Here is a 21,013-nt window from a genome sequence, read left to right as displayed (position 1 = left end):
GAAGACGTGGGAGCAAAACTAGGAGTAATTCCATTATCAGTAAGTAATGAACGAATTACCTCAAGTCCCTCCCTTGCCTTCCTTCTTAACCAATGAGACATAGCAAGTAAAAACAGAAACGAACAACTGAGTTAAAAACACCCACTTCAATATAGTGCCCAGAACATACACAGAAATACCAATCCAATTCAATATCTTTATTCAGCGAATCTGGCCATTAATTGACATATAAATAAAACAAATACATACGTACAAAATTATAATATAAGATATGAAATAAAAATAATAAAATCCATAACATGTCATATAATAAAATACAATACAAAATACAGAAAACTGGTAAAAAATAAATTAGAACCTAGTTAAAACAGCTGAGTAAAATCCTTAAAAGTACATTGCATTGTTCCTGTTAAAGTGTTCTTTGCCTAATCCTCCACATCGTCATCAAAACGTTCGACAAAACAAAGTCAGCAGATTGCCTAGTGTCAGACTGTATGATTCTTAGGGCTACTTTGAATTCCCTTACACGAAAGCTATAGCCTAGTGGGGCCAACCATTTCATCCTAATGCAGTGATAGATGGGACAAAGAAATAGGACATGCTCTATGATTTCTTGCCAAATATTACAAAATGGGCAGTGACCATTTAGATGATTATCTGGTTGGCCCCACCTGGCGGTGAACGATGTGAGAGAAAGGGTCTCATATCAAGGCTGAAGAAAGAGCTCTATGGCCCTGATTCTGACCTTGCCGGACGGCGGAGGCCGTCCGCCAAGGTACCGCCGACAAATGACCGCACCGCGGTCAAAAGACCGCGGCGGCCATTCTTACATTTCCGCTGGGCCGGCGGGCGCTCTCCAAAAGAGCGCCCGCCGGCCCAGCAGAAATGCCCCTGCAACGAGGACGCCGGCTCAGAATTGAGCCGGCGTAGTTGCAGGGGTGCGACGGGTGCAGTTGCACCCGTCGTGTATTTCAGTGTCTGCAAAGCAGACACTGAAATACTTTGTGGGGCCCTCTTACGGGGGCCCCTGCAGTGCCCATGCCATTGGCATGGGCACTGCAGGGGCCCCCAGGGGCCCCGCGGCACCCCCTACCGCCATCCTGTTCATGGCGGGTTTCCCGCCATGAACAGGATGGCGGTAGGGGGTGTCTGAATCCCCATGGCGGCGGAGCGCGCTCCGCCGCCATGGAGGATTCAATGGGGCAGCGGTAAACCGGCGGGAGACCGCCGGTTTACCCTTTCTGACCGCGGCTGAACTGCCGCGGTCAGAATGCCCTTGGGAGCACCGCCAGCCTGTTGGCGGTGCTCCCGTGGTCGGTGACCCTGGCGGTCACCGGCCGCCAGGGTCAGAATGACCCCCTATGTCTTCTGTAAACTGCTCCAATAGAGGATCAACTTTCTGCAATAGGAAGGACTGCGTTGGATCGACTAAGCAGTAAACCTCTTCTATGCAGCCAGTATGCCCTCTTGGTTTGCTCTTTGGAAATCGACCATGCTGTTTCAGGGCAGTCCACAGATGCTCAAGACCAATGGTTATTAGTGTGGACCTCAAATACTTGACCTATGGTCCACCCCTGGCATGCACAGTATTTCTGACAACCCCTGTTGATAGGAACTCAGCTCCGGTAGTGTCCAGATCCTTTTCCAGAACAACAGGGGCTGTAGCCTTGCTATGTCAGAAATGCATTTGAGCCCCAAGTCCATCCTTAGCGGAAGCAACGGTGTACTTAATGGGAGGCCAACCAATTGTCGCATGAAGCGATTCTCTATTGTGACCAAAGTGGACACCTCACTGTACCCCAGAGTTCAGCTGCATATAAGGCAGCTCCAGTGCCTGATGGTTATAAACCTGCAATGCAGGAGAAACAGCCTAGAATGGGAAAGTCCTATACGTCTTCAACAGCCCCCCCCAGGATGTTTGATCCAGTTTTTATCCACACCTTGTTATGTGAGGCTGCCATTTGAGATGCTCAGTCAGTATAAGAAATACCACTATTCCCACAGAGGACAAAACTCCAGAACCCAATCCATTATCCAAACGTTCCAGGTCAGCAATCCGATAGCACTGAACCAACATGGAGGGAGCTGACCCAGCTGCAGACCTACATATCACACCATGGAAGACCCCTGCAAGACAGCTCTTGGTGCAGCCATATTGCAAGCAAAACACTACTGAACACCCAGGAGAGGAACCTCACCCAATCAACCCAAATGCCAAGACCAGAGAACACATCCACCAGCTTAAAGTAGGAGTAGATGACCCTAACACTTCTATAGCAGGATTAAAATTCACAAATAATGCATCCCAATTATGGAACAATGGCACGACTTGCAGGTACCACAGCAAATAATGCCTCATGTTATAAACAGTGAAATGTGTACAACGCAGCAGAGCTTGGCTTTGGACAAAGTGCCACAGATGCAACCCCTGACATGCATGGAAAAACCAAACCGACTGTACGTACGAATGAGGGAACCGAAACCAGAACAAAACCATCTGGAAACAACTGACAGAAAGGAAACTCACAGGACAGGGTCCCTATGTCCTCCAAGCACCGGGCAGAAGTAAAGGCCACTAGAAAATAAGACAGAAATATAGAAGGCTTCCAACCAGCACCTACACGGGTACAAAGAAGGCCCAGAAAGGACGCTGCCAGCAGCACAGGAACCCCCAGGTCAGCTAAGCCACTACGCTCAACCCCCATGCCAACAAATGCCACTTCCTCAACGACCCCAGAGGAAGGGTCGGAAAGACAATCTGAGACAGAACCACCGGAAAAACCCACTCCTGACTGTCCCACAACATCACTAGTAGAAGGAACAAAAACGCCAGAGTCCACCATGGCGCCACCTAAATCCCCCGTGCCCCCACTCTCCTGACGCTCACCAGAAATACCAGACCAACTGAAAAAGTGGCAAAGCATATATGAGGCCCAGAGGACAACAAGGCAACCCGTCCACTGCTCAAGCAAAAGGAGATCAACCCTATGAACAAAATGCCCGCACCTAAGCAGGGTCCGGTGAAGTAAGCAGGCCCACAGTACGAAGGAAGACCCCTCTTCTACACAGAAAGATTGAATAGACAAGACCACAGGGAGCAATCCTTGGAAGACAGAATGTCACAGCCAAACAGAGCAACCCAGACATTCTCCATTGCCCCGAAAGTACAGAACATTCAGAGACAGAACATAAACCTGTGCCCATAAGAAAATGTCCAGCGCAATCAGGTCTGTTGACGAAAGCTCAAGCCACCAAAATGGCAGTTTGGACTAGCCCCACTGCCCCATTTATGAGTGCTCAACAATGCACCAGAGGCAGAAGAACAGCCTTCAACTCGTGGCAATTCGAAGACCCCCCAGAGACTCCTGAAGTCCAGAACCCTTGAACCCCCTCTGACCCCAGTCAAGCCACCCACACAGAGAGAACAACGTCCATCGGTACCACCATCGGAGCTGGAGGAGACAGGGGCACCCCGAGGCCAGATGCTCCTGGACCAGCTACCACAACCGGTTGCCGATGATCAGCAATGCCATCGGGAAATGGACCAGAAGAATGAGAGTCCCTGAAGACCAAAGGGAGAGAATCCAGCCAACCAGAACGTGCAGATGTAACCTAGCCCAAGGGACCAAGAATACAGGTGATGTCAAAAGACCCCGCAGAAACCACTCCACGGCCCATGGTGCTCCCTTAGCCACCAAAGACCAAACCCGATCCTGCAAGCTGACCAACCTCCACACTGACAATTTTCCTAACTCTCAGAGAGACAGAAAACATGCGCCCAAGGACCACCATGGCTTGAGACAGATCCAAAGATGACATCTCCCAATATATAAAAAAGCTGTGCCCTCCTAGGACCTGCTGCACTCATGCCACAGGAGCCCCCAAATGAGACATGCTTGCGGAATGAACCAAGAGATCGCCCAAAGAGGGACACACAAACACTCCCTCAGCAAGAAGAATAGCTATCAGGGTTGCCAAAACCAATGCAAATATTTGGGGTGAGGTCTGGAGCCCAAAAGGAAGGACATAAAATCAGAAATACTCATCCACAGACGCAGATCGCAGAAACCGGAGAGGCAACTGTGTATGGGATGCTCAGATATGTATCCCACAGATCCAATAACGCTGAACAATCACCTGGACCCATCAGTGAGAGAAATGGCTGAACCGCGAACAGTCAGAAATGAACAGGTGTTATCTAGCAATCGACCCACTTGAGATCCAGGACTGGCTGACCCCTACCATACCAGAAACAAGATGAAAGTGACCCCTTTCCCTTGCACCGCCACAAGTACACTGAAGGTGAACTTTTGTCGGACAAGACCTGACCCCTTCCAGCAGGCCCAACCTATTCCCTACTGCAACAGGAACCGAGGCAGCAGTATGCCAGTATTAAGGGGAACATGAACAAAAAATATTGTGGGCCCCTGTAGTACCTAGTACCCACCTGTCCGACACACCCACCAGCCAAACATACAGAAAACGCTGGAGTCTTCCCCCATGGCAATGTCCTTCAGTGGCAGCGATGCTCAGGAGCCCTTCTCAGAGGTCCCTGACAAAGCAGGAACAGTGGATTTTGGAGAAAGCTGGGGCTGAAACCACCTACACTTAAGGGAATAGTGACGGGACCCTTTCTTTGGAAAGGAGATATAGGCGTCCACCACCTCTTACCTATAGAAGACCACCTCACATGGCAAGGCAATGTGTGCTCCCTTTAAATGCCTAGGAGATCATGGCCGGCAAGCATTCCCCAAAGAGCGCCGGACCCTTGAACTGGAGTGTCATCAGGGCGGCCACTCCCCAGGTTCCGCCTCCACCGCCTCAGAAATTGAGATAAACAGGCCACGGTTAAAGCCCTGGTGGCTATAGCGGACGTGCACAGAATATCCAAGGAAATGACAGCAAGCGACCCCGCATTCTGTTCCCTAGCTGCCACCTGACCAGAGCACCATATCCCCTCCTGGATGGCTTCAAAGTCAAGGAGCAAAAAGCTCTCTGAATACCAGGGTCCACATACCAATCCGTGGCAGCAGAGGGGGTGCATTCCCTTGATTAAAGGCCAATCTTCCAATCAGGGTAGCCAGATCAAATCCAGATGGACTGAAGAAGGAAGAGCAACCTCCCCTTCCAACAAGCACAACTTTCGTAGAAATCGAGTGACTGGAATCATAACCACAACTCTCCAAACTCTCATTACCAGATTCCTAACAGGAACTTGAAAGGGCATGGCAAACCCATGCCACCACTGCCTGAATGGAAGGAAATCCCATGCTTTCTCACACATGGGTCAGAATGACCCACAACTCTTCCTCCTGAGGTAGCAGAGGGAGCCTGCAATTTTGCCAAAGAAACATCGACCGCCTCCAAAGTTGTATGTGGAGCTGGCCTAATGGGCTTTGCAGGCTGAGCCAGCAGGGCTCCTCCAACTGCCACCTCAAACAATCATTTACTACTGACAGGAGAGGTGCAATCCCCCATCAGGGCTACCAGCATCACGAGCCCTCTGGCGGCAGGGGGGAGAAACATCCCCCCAAGGCTCAGCAAAGAAAGGCAACAAAACTGAGACACTAGAAAAAGTCCCTAAAAATGTAAAAAGAAATATGGCCATAAACCCATTCCTACCACCTCATGCATGCCAAACACTGTCTCACACAATGCGCCCAGTCGTGCAGAGGTGCAGACCCGGAAGCCCAGCAGTAGCAGAACCGTCCAGGACGCTAGCCGCATCATCATAGCAGTCCCACTGCTGCATCAGACCATGCAGCCAAGCCAGGAAATTGCTGCCTGTAGTCCAGCTCCCGGGGGAGGGGACATAACAACAAAAAACCCCAGGGCCTGCAGTGTGGGGACAAGAAAGTAAGTCTCCTGGGAGACAAAAAAGAACATAATAAGGAGTGGTCTGATGTGTTTTTATTTAGGGAGGGAGGGGTCTATTGGAGACAAGGTAGCCTCATTGGTTAAGAAGGAAGGCGAGGGAGGGATCTGAGGTAATGAGCTGAATCCCAGGCTTAAAACCAGACTAGAACTGACACCTTCAAGAAAAAGTTAGAGACCTTCCTCCTTAAAGATGTAGTTTGGCTTCAGGTGAAACTCAACAAGGACCCTGCGCTTTCTCATACGGATGAGACTTTATATAAAATTCAACTATGATGGCCAATAACTCATCCTACTCTATCCCTGATTAATTAAAATCTTGAACCATATGAATCATAAATCTCGTTATGTCTATACTGTCTAAACTTTTAAGTGCTCCAAAGTGGCTAGAAAGCGACATGCTGGCGCTTGGTAAAATACCCTCAACAAATAAGAGAATGCAAGCTCCTATTAAATGTGATTAACAGTGAAAATGATATGTAAGAAATATTAGAGATTAATTTTGCCTCTCCAAGAAAAAGAAAAAAAATGACAATGGAATTAGAAAATAAATCTAAATTGTGGTTTGTTTACATTCCTTAGTGCTGTGAGATCATTCGTAACAGGTGGCACCACATGAAAACTAAGTTAAACATAAACTGAACCAAAGAAAATGTGCAATCTGACATTTGGTTAAGTATAGGATTGCTAGTTGATCATCATATCAACAAATACGTGATGCACATGTGCATATATGCAGGCGTGTGTGCCAGCACTGTGCCTCTGCAGGGATGTACCATGTAGGGCACAGGTTTCAATTCTAACAGGGACATTACAGCGTTTCCTACTTCTGAAATTGAAAAAAATAGTATTACTGAGTTGACTGCTAGGTTCATTTGCTAATTACATTGCTGCAAAACCGCAGAATCTTCTACAGCAAGCTTGACAAAAAACAAAAGCAGTTATATACTTGTCAAATACAAAAAAATAAACTTCAATTGAGAGAGTGTACATCCGCTTCGACTGTAACATCGAAAAAAGAAAAGTGTCAGAAATAGATACACATCTATGAGGGTGGTTTCAGCAATACTTTTGTATGGCACACATAACATAACTCTTGCTAAGTTATGCGTGATGTCATATATTGTGATGTGGGTATTGATGGTCCACCGGGATTAATTAAACCACTGGTTATGTTTTCTTTCCCAAACACACTGTAAATGATGCATTTTATGATATTTTGAGATGTTATAGTCTCCCCCCTTTGTGCCCTTAACTCCAAAATCAATAGGCTAACTAGTTTCGTGCAAGGAAGAAATTGGGGTCCCCTGGCTGCTGTATGAATTATGAAATGAAGGAATAATAAGGGTTCAATTGCCCCCTCGAGGACCAGGGCCCTGCTGCACTGCACCTGCTGCACCAATTGAAGCTACCCTCAAACTGAATATGTTCTTTTAAGTTCATGACAGCGCTATATGCATTCCTTTCACAACTGGTTAGTGAAGAACAAGCAATACTATATTTTCTTGAATGAACCTCGTTTTGTTTATTGTCTTATTACTTTCTACATGTTTAGTAGAGTCTTGTAAATGTGATATGATTCTAACCCCCAAAATATTTATTTCTGTGGCTGCTTACTCAATAGTCTGACTGTGCATTCATCGTTGCGATGGCACAGTGATACGTTTAGATGGACTTTTGGCTCAAAATGCACATTGGCATGCATTTTTTGCCAAGTAGTAACCAAGCTTTCATTGTTAATGATGGTGGGTATGTCTTGGTTTTCAATAACTCCATGAATTTGGTTTTGTTCTTCCAGCATATCCCCCAAATTATAGACAACTTCAGCACACGTTCAAAGAGTTTTTTTCTCAAATGGCTGGGGCAAATTTCTAATTTAATGCATGACACGTTTGGTCTATTTTGGTGCAAACTGTTTTGTGAAATGTGTGCTTCAAGGTGCTCTATGGAGAAACCCATTTTAAAATACCGCTAAAAATTAACTTACAAAATAATCTTTTCAATTATGTTCTTCGAACTTCAGAAGTGTAGCACATGTGCGCCTCAGTAAGCTATCTGAAATCTGGCAAACTGTAGTCAAGATTTGAAATGTTAAAGACAAAAATCAGATTTTAAATTCCCTGAGGAAGGTGCAACATAACCTTCAAAATGGTATTGGAGGAGTGTTTTCAATTCTGTTTTTACCTCTGAAGCTCTCTTCACTCTCTACAAAGGAACATCGGAAGACTATGGGGGTTATTACAACTTTGGAGGAGGTGTTAATCCGTCCCAAAAGTGACGGTAAAGTGACGGATATACCACCAGCCGTATTACGAGTCCATTATATCCTATGGAACTCGTAATACGGCTGGTGGTATATCCGTCACTTTACCGTCACTTTTGGGACGGATTAACACCTCCTCCAAAGTTGTAATAACCCCCTCTGTATTGTGACGGTGCCACTTAGTGGTAGGTAGTGTCATAAGGTTGCTACCGTTTGTCGTCATATGTATGCACCTACTCCTTGTGTCACTATTATATTTAGCAATCTGCATTTCAAGAGGATACATAGAGGGCAGTTGTGTTGTGATGCTGTAATTCAAGTAACAGGTGATGCGATTAAAAGCTTTATAAATGTCGCGATAACTCAATAAAAACTTCATAAAATGTTCGTAAAACGCTATAACGTTATCTATTTCATATTTGTTATAATACTTTTTTTTCAAACAAGAAGTTAAAAGTGCACAATACTATACTTTTTAGGCTTTAATTGTTTGAAATTGCATTTGTGTGTGAATAATACAATTTTCATGCAGCAATTCAAATATATATATCACGGATACGTCTTCATTTCTTTTACATATGGATTTTAAAAACATTGCCAAAATGATATTATGGTTGCGATTCAAAAGCTCATCAAAGTTATGGTTAGCTATGCTACTACAGCATCCATACTTTGCTTCTTCAGACTTGCTCAATTAACAGTACCCTCTCCAAGGGTAAACACTGGTCATGCCTATGGGCGCAGGGCATCGGCTGTATACATGCCTGGGTCCAGTATCCGTCGCAGGACTCTGATTGTAGCAGAAGATAGGTCAGAGGCCCCCCCGCCTGGCAGTAGGGGCTGCGACAAAGAAAAACACAGTGAAGCAAAAACAGTGTCTATTAAAACAAAGGTTACCAAAATCACTTTTTTTAAGACGTGCGAACATTTGCACACCTTTTTCTCGTTGCCAAAAACAGCAGATTTCCAATCCTGGGCTTGTTTTGGCAACGCCCCACCCCTCCTCACAGTGTCCTCCGCCCGAGCAGCTTCAAGCCCCACCCATGCCTGTTGGCCCGCCCATATCTCGGATGCACGCCCCAGGTGCTCACTTCGGAGCTGTAACTAGAGTGCGTGTCAGGGCCGTTGTTATAAATCCATGGAAAAAAAATTAGGCCTCGGGAGGAGGAGGGGGGCGCAGACTTATGTGGAAAGAGGAGTGGCGAGTGTGCGAGGGAGCAGGTAGTGGCGAGGCAAGACATGTCCTGCCTGAGACGAATGCGGGGTAGGGACTGGATTTGAGGCCTGCAGACGTAGGCAGCCTTAGACAGTCTCCTGCACGACCACGCACCTTCCTGTCGAATGGAGTATACTGGGAGTGCTCTTTGCATCCCAGCACATTAATAATAACAAGCATTGGCAAAGCCAATAGTTCTCGCCTATGTGAAAACTATTGACTTTGTCAATGTCTTTTAGCCATGTCGTACAGCAGCATGGTTATGTAACACCGTTAATAGTAGTTAAAAAAAAAACATAGCAATTTTTTCTAACTTCAGCTTTAGTCATAGTACACAGACACCAGTAAAATATATTAGTTTCACTGATTTACGGAGCAAATGAATTGGGGCTTCACTCGCGTTGAAAACATCTCAAGGGTCTCGTGCTTTCTGAGAGGCACGAGTCCAGTGAGATAAGCTTGGCCTCTTGATACCTGTAGTATTGTTTAATGAAATGTAGGAACACAAATCATAAACATAAAAAGGGAAAGTAAACAGGATTAAATAAAATACTTGTACATCACAAGACACAAATTGTAATCTCTGCACATGGCAGTTTAATTATATACTGATCAGTGGCGGCTGGAGTCTTTTGAAAGCAGAGGGGCATAAATGTCACCTTCGGCTGTCACTGAGTGAGCAAAGCGAGGGACACCAATAGACCCAAGGGGTTTCGAGCTAAAGGACACTGGTGGTCATTCTGACCTCGGCGGTAAAAGGCTCCTACCGCCGGTCAGAAATCCTCCATAATCCCGCCGCGGTCGCGGAAACCCGCCACGGTCATTCTGACCCGCAGCAGCCAAACCTCCGAAAATCCGACAGCCACAACAGACCGGCAGACCAGCGGTCGGCAGAAAAGTGGAGGTGACAAAACCTCCACCGTCACGCCAACAGAAATACGCCCATGCCATTACGACCCACGAATCCACGCGGCGGTCTTTCAAACGCGGTTTTCCATTGGCGGGACACACCGCCGCGGTCAGAATACACACAAACGAACAAAACTCAGCCACATTGGCCGATTTGAATTCCACACACCTGATACACATACACACACCACTCCCACACACACAATACAATATAAAACACACACCCACATCACCCACAAACCCCTACGACCAAAAATTCAGAAAGAAGGCCAGAGCGAGACACCACCATCCACAAACTAGCAGCCACAGCCACTCAACACCATCACCCACACAATATCCACACACAAAACAACACACACCACCACACTCAACACACTTAACTACACATACTCCACCCCACACATCATACACACCACCCCATGGCACCCCAAAGACACCCCCGCTTCTCAGACGAAGAACTCAGGGTCATGGTGGAGGAAATCGTTCGGGTAGAGCCCCAGCTGTTCGGCACACAGATCCAATACACCAGCATTGCCCGGAAGACGGAGCTATGGCAGAGGATTGTCGACAGGGTCAACGCTGTAGGACAGCACCCCAGAAATCGGGAAGACATCAGGAAGCGATGGAACGACCTACGGGGGAAGGTGCGTTCCATGGTATCCAGGCACAACATCGCCGTGCAGAAGACTGGCGGAGGACCCCCACCTCAACCCCCACAATTTACAACATGGGAGGAGGAAGTCTTGAACATCCTGCATCCTGACGGCCTCGCAGGAGTCGGCGGAGGGATGGATACTGGTAAGTTGAAGCTTCACTACTGCTTCCCCCCCACCTGCATGCCAAATCATACCCCAACCCTCACCCCCATCCTCGAACCCCACCCTCACCCCCACCCCCATCCTCACCCCCACCCTCACCCCCACCACCATCCTCACCCCCACCACCATCCTCACCCCCACCCCCAGCACACCTATTCCCTGCCAATGTCTCACCATCACAACCCACACATCCCAAAACCTAGGCCTGCATGCGTCCACTAAGCATGGACACCCATCACCAAAGCATGCCCAATGCATATACACATCCCCCCCACAAGCCACCCTCACCAAAGCCCCCACACACGAATGCCAGCACTTGGGGACACGGGAACCCACAGATACACCCATATGCCACACATTGAAACTATAACCATACCTCTATACCCCTGCAGGACCCGACCGTCAACACACCGCCGCGGAGGGCCCAGAATTCTCCACACCCCCCACCCAAGAGGCCGTCAGCGATGACAGCAGCTCTGTCGACCTGGACACTGATGACCAGCCCGGACCATCGGGGACCTCTGGACAGTCGGTTCCCCTCACACAGGCACAGGCCACTACAGACCCAAACCCCTCTGGGAACACCAGCACAGCTCCCACCCAGCGGGCCCATGCCTCTGTCTCCAGGGCGCGTCAATCTGCGGTGTGTCTACCACTACAGGGCACCCAGGATAACCCACCACCCCAACAACAACAGGGACCTGGGGGCAGTGGTAGTGGGCACACCGGCCAGGGGGCAGAGGCCCAGGGAAACAGGGCAACTTGGAGGGCAGCTGTGCGACAGGGGGGGGACGGGCCCACGGAACCCACTCTCCACGAGGCCCTCACCACCATCATGGGAGCATACAACCGCTCCCAGGAGACGATGGCGACGGTACTGGCCCGGTTCCAGGAGATCCAGGTACTGCAGGAGGAACACTATCGGGGGTACAGGGAGGACATCAGAGCCCTCACCTCCACCCTGGTTACCATGGTAGGGCTGCTGCAGGACCTCATCAACACCAGGACGGACACTCAACAACAACAAAGGGCCCCTGCCACTAGCCTGGACCAAGAACAGCCAACCACCTCCGCCGGCGCTAGTGGACAGGAGGCCCCCGCACAACAGCAGCCCACCAGACCCCCACCTCCTGCAGGAGAAGAACCACCCCGCAAGAGGGCCCTTAGATCTCGCAAGAAGACAGAGTAGGATGTCAAGACCCCCGCCAGCAAAGGATACCACCTGATGTCATCCCACTGTCCCACATTGTCACCCTGTCCATCCTTGAACTGCCCATGCTCCATCTCTCCACAGGCCTCTGGACAATGCACCTGTGTGACTGTTACTCTGGACTCTGCCATGGACATTCCTTCACCATAGCCCCCACCCACTTGAAACCACCCATCCCATTTTGAGCACTGAAATAAACACCTATTTTGCACAAAACTATCTGGAGTCTGGCTGTGATTTCAAAATATTGTAATTGACATGACAGTGCAAATATGTCCTTGTACATAGTGAAGTCAACAAACAGCTGCCACAAAGCTGTAGTCCATGGGGAAACGAAGCACAGGACTCGTAGTGGGGACCCCAGATCTGAAATAGGGAGGGAAAAGCCACAACTCAGTCATCATACACTGGGGCAAATAGACAGGCAGCAGAGATGCAGGAGAGTAGTTCAGATTTACTAAATTATCTTTGAATTGTTACCTGTGTCCTATTGGAAGTACTGTTCAATGATTCTGTCCCTGTTGTCTGTTTCAGCCCCGTCGTCTTCCTCCTCGTCACTCTCCACAGGTTCCACCGCTGCCACAACACCACCGTCTCGACCATCCTCCTGCAGGAAAGGCACCTGGCGGCGCAAAGCCAGGTTGTGAAGCATGCAGCAGGCCACGATGATGTGACACACCTTCTTAGGTGAGTACATTAGGGATCCACCTGTCATATGCAGGCACCTAAAGCTGGCCTTTAGGAGGCCAAAGGTGCGTTCGATCACCCTCCTAGTACGCCCATGGGCCTCATTGTACCGTTCCTCTGCCCTGGTCCGGGGATTCCTTACTGGGGTCAGTAGCCACGACAGGTTGGGGTACCCAGAGTCCCCCAATAGCCATACACGGTGTCTCTCTAGCTGTTCCATCACGTAAGGGATGCTGCTATTCCTCAGGATGTAGGCGTCATGCACTGACCCTGGGAATTTGGCATTTACATGCGAGATGTACTGGTCAGCCAAACACACCACCTGGATGTTCATGGAATGGTAACTCTTTCTGTTCCTGTACACCTGCTCCCTGTCTCTTGGGGGAACCAAAGCCACATGGGTCCCATCAATGGCACCAATGACGTTGGGAATATGTCCAAGGGTGTAGAAATCACACTTCACTGTAGCCAATTCGCCCACCTCAGGGAAAATGATGTAGCTCCTCACGTATTTCATCAGGGCAGACAACACTCTGGATAACACCTTCAAAAACATGGGCTGAGACATCCCAGAAGCAATTCCCACTGTTGTCTGAAATGACCCACTTGCCAAGAAATGGAGTACTGACAGGACCTGCACCAGAGGGGGAATCCCTGTGGGTTGGCGGATGGGGGACATCAGGTCGGGCTCCAGCTGGGCACACAGTTCATGTATAGTGGCACGGTCAAGACGGTAGGTCAGGATAATGTGGCGTTCTTCCATTGTCGACAGGTCCACCAGCGGTCGGTACACGCGAGGATTCATCCGTCTCCTCGCCAAACCCAGCGGACGGTGCCTAGGAAGGACAACATGGAGCACACAGTCAAGCAACCCACAGGTACGTACTCACAGCTAGCACAGTAAATGATTCTCTATGCAGTGAATGGCGTGTCTGAGTGGCTATGCAAGGCCTAGGCCTGTGTGACGCAGTTGAAATTGAGCCATGTGGACCCTCGAAATGGCGGCTGCCTGACCTGTGAAGTGTGACAATGGGATGTGAGGTCAATGCGCTGGCGTGGCACACCGCGGCGGTCAGCGGTCGAAGACCGCGGCGCGAAGCCGCATTGGTTAACATTGAAGCCTATGGGTTTCAGGAGCCAATGGCGAAGGGCGCCGGCGGTGGCGGTACGCACCGCCGCGGTACGCACCGCCGCGGACGTGACCGCCATTTTCTATCTACTTATCCACTTGCGACTTGAACTTTCACAGGAGAGGACCTATACTGCAAGTGTTGCTGTGACCTCGGTCTGGAAGGGACAATGGCTGCTGCGACTGGGGAAAGGGCCCCTGCCTTCACTGGAGAGGAGTTGGAGGAACTTGTGGATGGGGTCCTCCCCCAGTATGCGCTACTCTACGGTCCTCCAGACCAACAAGTGAGTTTAATTCAATATGGATTTGGGGCCACTGGCTGGCTTGGGGGCCTGGCGGGGGGCCTGGAGGGATGGGGGGGCATGTTGGGCCTGGCGGGGGGCATGGCGGGGGGCCTGGCGGGGATGGGGGGCATGTTGGGGCTGGCGGGGGGCATGGCGGGGGGCCTGGCGGGGATGGGGGGCATGTTGGGGCTGGCGGGGGGCATGGCGGGGGGCCTGGCGGGGATGGGGGGCATGTTGGGGCTGGCGGGGGGCATGGCGGGGGGCCTGGCGGGGATGGGGGGCATGTTGGGCCTGGCGGGGGGCCTGGCGGGGGGCCTGGCGGGGGGCATGGCGGGGATGGGGGGCATGTTGGGCCTGGCGGGGGGCATGGCGGGGGGCCTGGCGGGGATGGGGGGCATGTTGGGGCTGGCGGGGGGCATGGCGGGGGGCCTGGCGGGGATGGGGGGCATGTTGGGGCTGGCGGGGGCATGGCGGGGGGCCTGGCGGGGATGGGGGGCGTTGGGCCACTGGCAACGAAAATGCAGACAAACTTGAACGTGGTATTTCTCCCTCCCTGTACGTGTCACATAGGTCCGCGCCCATGAGAAGATCGGGATTTGGCGTGCCATCGCCAAGGAAGTCCGGACCCTGGGGGTCCACCATCGACGGGGCACCCACTGCCGCAAGAGGTGGGAGGACATCCGCCGCGGGACCAAGAAGACCGCTGAGTCTCTGCTGGGGATGGCCTCCCAACGTAGGCGGGGTGCCTGCCGTCAACTGACCCCCCTGATGTTCCGGATCCTGGCGGTGGCCTACCCTGATTTGGATGGGCGCGTGAGGGCAGCACAGCAGACACAAGGGGGTGAGTCCAAGCATTATCTACTCTGTTGTCGCGCAGTGGAGGTGTCTGGGTGGGGGAGGAGGGCTGTGGGTCCCCCTAGGCCAGGGCGATATCTGTAGGCTGGGCACCCCCGTAAGCCCCTGTGTCCCCAGCCACCACCCTCAGTAGTGTGTCAGTACAGCCATCCCTGGGCCGTGTCATCCATGGGTGCAGTTGTCAACTCTAGGCGTGTAGGGCATGTTCCACGGAATGCGTAGCGGACCCCAAGTGCGCAACTTAGTGCAGGGGGCATCTGTGTCTGTCATGTCCGCTAACTGTACCGGAGATCCATGTACTCAATATCCCTTTATTTCTCTCTCCCCCCCCCTTTTTGTTTGTCTTTCTGTGCTTGTGTGCATCAGCATCATCAGGCGGAGGAGAAGTGGCATCGGGGCAGGAGGGAGCTGCATCTCACATGGCCCAGGAGGGCCATGCCACAGAGTCTGACTGGACCAGTGAGACGGAGGGCGAGGGGAGCTCCACAACGGGGACGACTGGACCCTGCAGCGACACGGCCACGTCCTCGGAAGGGAGCTCCCTTGCGGGGGTGGCACCATCCGTGCCCCCCGCCATTACAGGTACAGCCGCCACCCAGCGCACCATCTCCGCCCTCCCAGCAGCCCCTCAGCGTTCGCCCCGTGCCCGCTCTGCCAGGAAGCCGGGCATCTCCTTCGCCCCAGGCACCTCAGGCCCTGCCCCTGTTACCCCCGCTGCCCTCAGTGCGGAGCTCATTGACCTCGTGAGGACGCTCATTGTTGGGCAGACTACCCTTTTGAATGCCATCCAGGGGGTGGAGAGGGAGGTTCATCGCAGCAATGCGTACCTGGAGGGCATTCATTCGGGTCAGGCTGCCCATCAGCGATCGTTCCAGGCTCTGGCCTCAGCACTGACGGCAGCCATTGTCCCTGTCTCCTGCCTCCCTCTACTAACTCCCTCCTCCCAGTCTCCTGTTCCTCTGCCTGTCCCACCCACACCATCAGACCAGCCTGCACACACCTCAACACCCAAGAGAAGCTCATCCAAACATAAGCACCACAGATCACGCAGACATTCACACACGCAACATTCCGATGCAGACATGCCAACAGTCACTACCACCTCTGTGACCCCCACCTCCTCGTATCCCTCCTCCCTCCCTGTGACGTCTACACTCACACCTCCATTCACCTCACCATCAGCCAGTGTTTCCATCACCAGCACACCCTCCAGTCCAGTCCGCACACGTGCAGTCACCACCCCCACTGCCATTTACACGTCCCCTGTGTCCTCTCCCACTGTGTCTGTCACCCCCTCTTCCACACCACACAAACGCAGCCACCCACCCACCCAACAGCCATCCACCTCACGACAGCCTATCCCTCCTGCACCTGCACCCAAAGACAGCAAACGTGACTCACCTACAACCACATCCTCTCCCTCCACTCCCATTCCCACTGTACCTACCACTCTCCATTGTCCCAAGAAACTCTTCCTCGCCACTGCTAACTTCTTTCCTGACCCTGAGCCCCCCCCTCCTTCTCGTCGGGGTAAGAAGAGCACCTCAGCCACCACCAGCCCTGCAGCCCCCTTGACAAGGGTGCAGGGGTATTGGAGCCCACCAGCCCGCATGTCTGGATCTTCGCCCAGCAGCAAGGGGACAGCCAGCCCACCCCCTGGGAAGAGGAGCAGAAGGCGGAAGGGGCGCCGCAGGAGCCCGGCTTCTACATCCCCCCCGGACACCACCCAGACACAGTCACCGGCCACAGCTCCAAAGGGAGGAAAGGGCCACAGACTCCCGACTAAGGAGGGCAAGGGCAGCAAGTCGGAGAGGTCAGGCTGCAGGCCTGCTGCCCAGGAGGAGCCCACCACCCCCATAGCCGCTGGCCAGGGAGGACCCAGCCCAGCTGGCCAGGAGGGCCCCACCACCCACAGCCCAGGTGGGCATTGAAGGAGCACCATCCCCGCTGCCCAGGAGGGCACCACCAGGCAATGAGCAGTTGGCCATAGACCGGCCGCCGTCTCAAGAACCGCTGAACTGGGCCCCGCCGTCTCAAGCACCGCTGAACTGGGCCCGCCGTCTCAAGCACCGCTGAACTGGGCCCCGCCGTCTCAAGCACCGCTGAACTGGGCCCCGCCGTCTCCAGCACCGCTCCGCTGGGGACCGCCGTCTCAAGCACCGCTGAACTGGGCCCCACCGTCTCCAGCACCGCTCCGCTGGGGACCGCCGTCTCAAGAACCGCTGAACTGGGCCCGCCGTCTCAAGAACCGCTGAACTGGGCCCTGCCGTCTCAAGAACCGCTGAACTGGGCCCCGCCGTCTCAAGCACCGCTGAACTGGGTCCCGCCGTCTCAAGCACCGCTGAACTGGGCCCCGCCGTCTCCAGCACCGCTCCGCTGGGGACCGCCGTCTCAAGCACCGCTGAACTGGGCCCCGCCGTCTCCAGCACCGCTCCGCTGGGGACTGCCGTCTCAAGAACCGCTGAACTGGGCCCGCCGTCTCAAGAACCGCTGAACTGGGCCCCGCCGTCTCAAGCACCGCTGAACTGGGCCCCGCCGTCTCAAGCACCGCTGAACTGGGCCCCGCCGTCTCAAGCACCGCTGAACTGGGCCCCGCCGTCTCCAGCACCGCTCCGCTGGGGACCGCTGTCTCAAGAACCGCTGAACTGGGCCCCGCCGTCTCAAGCACCGCTGAACTGGGCCCCGCCGTCTCAAGAACCGCTGAACTGGGCCCCGCCGTCTCAAGCACCGCTGAACTGGGCCCCGCCGTCTCCAGCACAGCTCCGCTGGGGACCGCCGTCTCAAGAACCGCTGAACTGGGCCCCGCCGTCTCCAGCACCGCTCCGCTGGGGACCGCCGTCTCAAGAACCGCTGAACTGGGCCCCGCCGTCTCAAGCACCGCTGAACTGGGCCCCGCCGTCTCAAGCACCGCTCCGCTGGGGACCGCCGTCTCAAGAACCGCTGAACTGGGCCCTTCAAGGCAAGACCCGCTGAACTGGGCCCTTCAAGGCAAGAAGCGCTGAACTGGGCCCTTCAAGGCAAGAAGCGCTGAACTGGGCCCTTCAAGGCAAGAACCGCTGGCCCTTTGGCAGACGTGGCAGGGCAGGATCTGTCTCGGGCAGGGCTGCAGGATGTCCTCTGGCCAACATGCCTCCTCCAGTGGCAGTGGAGTCTGTTATGGACTGTTTGGACTGTGGCTTTGCTCTCCCCAGGATGGCCCAGTGGGCAGGCCACCCACTGTATGGACTGTATGGACTGTGGCTTTGCTCTCCCCAGGATGGCCCAGTGGGCAGGCCACCCACTGTATGGACTGTATGGACTGTGGCTTTGCTCTCCCCAGGATGGCCCAGTGGGCAGGCCACCCACTGTATGGACTGTATGGACTGTGGCTTTGCTCTCCCCAGGATGGCCCAGTGGGCAGGCCACCCACTGTATGGACTGTATGGACTGTGGCTTTGCTCTCCCCAGGATGGCCCAGTGCTCATGGAGTCCCCTCGTGGATCTGGCGTCGTGTACTCAAGTGGCTGAGGTGCCCCCCCTTCCCTTCCCCCTGAGGTGCCTGTCCTATTTTCTTTCTGATGCCCCTGCAGTGTTCTCTCCGTGGAGTTCTTGTCGTGGGACTGGGCCTTGCCCCTTTGCACAGGACCCCTGTGGTCCACGGACAGTGGTTGGACTACATTTAGTAGCTGTATATATTTTGTACATAGTTTATTTATTTATTGGGATTACTGGTGTCCATATTTCAATATATCTGCCCGTTTATGATCTCTTCTTTTGGTCTTTGCATTATTTCGGAGGGGGGGGTTTGTGGGTTGTGACAGTGATCTGTGGGAATGCATTGATGTGTGTGTTGTAGTGGGTGTGGGTGGGTGGGTGTGTGCCGGTACTCTTTTCCCTCCCCTGTGTCGTAGGTGCAGTACTCACCGATGTCTTCCGCGCCGCCGGGCGTGCTCCTGGTACAGGAGCAGGTATAGGAGTGCGGGGATGACCTGCAACTCGGGTTCCTTACTGCCGGAATCTCGCGTGGAGTGCGTAGAGGTGAGCGTTTTCCCGTTCGTAGTCGGTTTCCGCCGTGTTTTTATCGGCGGTGCTCCCGCCCCGGAAAAGGTGGCGGATTGGTGGGTCGTGATAGGGTGGGCGGTACATTGTCTGCCGCCTGGCTGTTGGCGGGGACCGCCGCGCTGTTTGTTTGTTCCGCCGTGGCGGGCGGAGTGTTAATGCGGCGGGCTGTGTTGGCGGTTCCCGCCAGGGTCAGAATTGCATATTTTGGACCGCCGGCCTGTTGGCGGGTTGGCCGCCGCATTATCACCGACCGCCAGGGTCAGAATGAGGGCCACTATCTTCACTTTCACTAGGTAGGCAACTGTATGCAGATAGGCTTTACATTAACATAATCCGAAAACTTGTTTCTGAAGGGGTATGTAGGCAAATTCTAATCGCTATATTAAAAAGCTCAAGTAATTGATGAATAACATAGGGCCTCATTATGACCCTGGCGGGCGGCGGAGGCCGCCCGCCAGGATCCCGCCCTCCAAATTACCGCGCCGCGGTCAAAAGACCGCGGCGGGTATTACGAGTTTTCCCCTGGGCTGGCGGGCGGTTCCAGTAAAACCGCCCGCCAGCCCAGGGGAAAACGACCTTCCCACGAGGATGCCGGCTCGTAATCGAGCCGGCGGAGTGGGAAGGTGCGACGGGTGCAGTGGCACCCGTCGCGTATTTCAGTGTCTGCAAGGCAGACACTGAAATACTTTTCGGGGCCCTCTTACGGGGGCCCCTGCCGTGCCCATGCCATTGGCATGGGCACGGCAGGGGCCCCCAGGGGCCCCGCGACCCCCCCTACCGCCATCCTGTTCATGGCGGCTTTCCCGCCATGAACTGGATGGCGGTAGGGGGGGTCAGAATCCTCATGGCTGCGGAGCGCGCTCCGCAGCCATGGAGGATCCCAAAGAGCAGCGGAAAGTCAGCGGGAGACCGCTGACTTTCCGCTTCTGACCGCGGCTGAACCGCCGCGGTCAGAATGCTCATTGGAGCACCGCCAGCCTGTCGGCGGTGCTCCCGTGGTCGGTGGCCCTGGCGGCCACCGGCCGCCAGGGTCAGAATGACCCTCATAGTCTTTTGTCATAACTTACCAATTTACTACATGCATAGAATAGTGTCCTTTGACTTGCTGATTCATTGCAGACCAGCTTACACTAGCAAGGACACAGTACAAGGCTATTTTAGGTGTGGGTACAGAAGTCTGTGAGCGAGTAACTTGCCACTGTGGCAGAAGGCAGTTTTATTCCACAGAAAACTAACTAGTCCATGGCTTCTGGGCAGCAAAGCTTCAGACAACAAAAAAAGTTTTTTAAAAAAACAGACAAGGTCTTGACATTAATCAGGCAGGGAAATGTATGCAGAGGAACTTTACACACAAATTGCAAGGTAATACTTTGTTTCTTTGAATTTTACGGTTCTGCTATGGCACCACCAATATTATTTCAAATTAGGTCCTTTTGTTTACTATGACTTTTTATTGGTGATGTTGGAGTGGATTGTAGTTTTGTGCCCCAGCCCATGGTGATTTGTGATTGTGTGTGCACTATTATGACACAACTGTGTTACAGGCCTCCTTGAAGTAGTGTGCCTGTGCTGTAATATACCAAAAGCTGGTGTATTTATCAAATAGCAGTGTGTCTCAAATTTTAACCACATGGATTAATGTCAGCTGGAAACAGAAAAATAGTGCCACATGCTTATGATATAAAATGCCCATTACTCTAAATTGAAATGCAGAAAGGCTCTCCTTT

This window comes from Pleurodeles waltl, chromosome 9 (genome assembly GCF_031143425.1).
Source record: "Pleurodeles waltl isolate 20211129_DDA chromosome 9, aPleWal1.hap1.20221129, whole genome shotgun sequence".
Lineage (NCBI taxonomy): Eukaryota > Metazoa > Chordata > Amphibia > Caudata > Salamandridae > Pleurodeles > Pleurodeles waltl.
Note: the sequence above shows the minus strand (reverse complement) of the source record.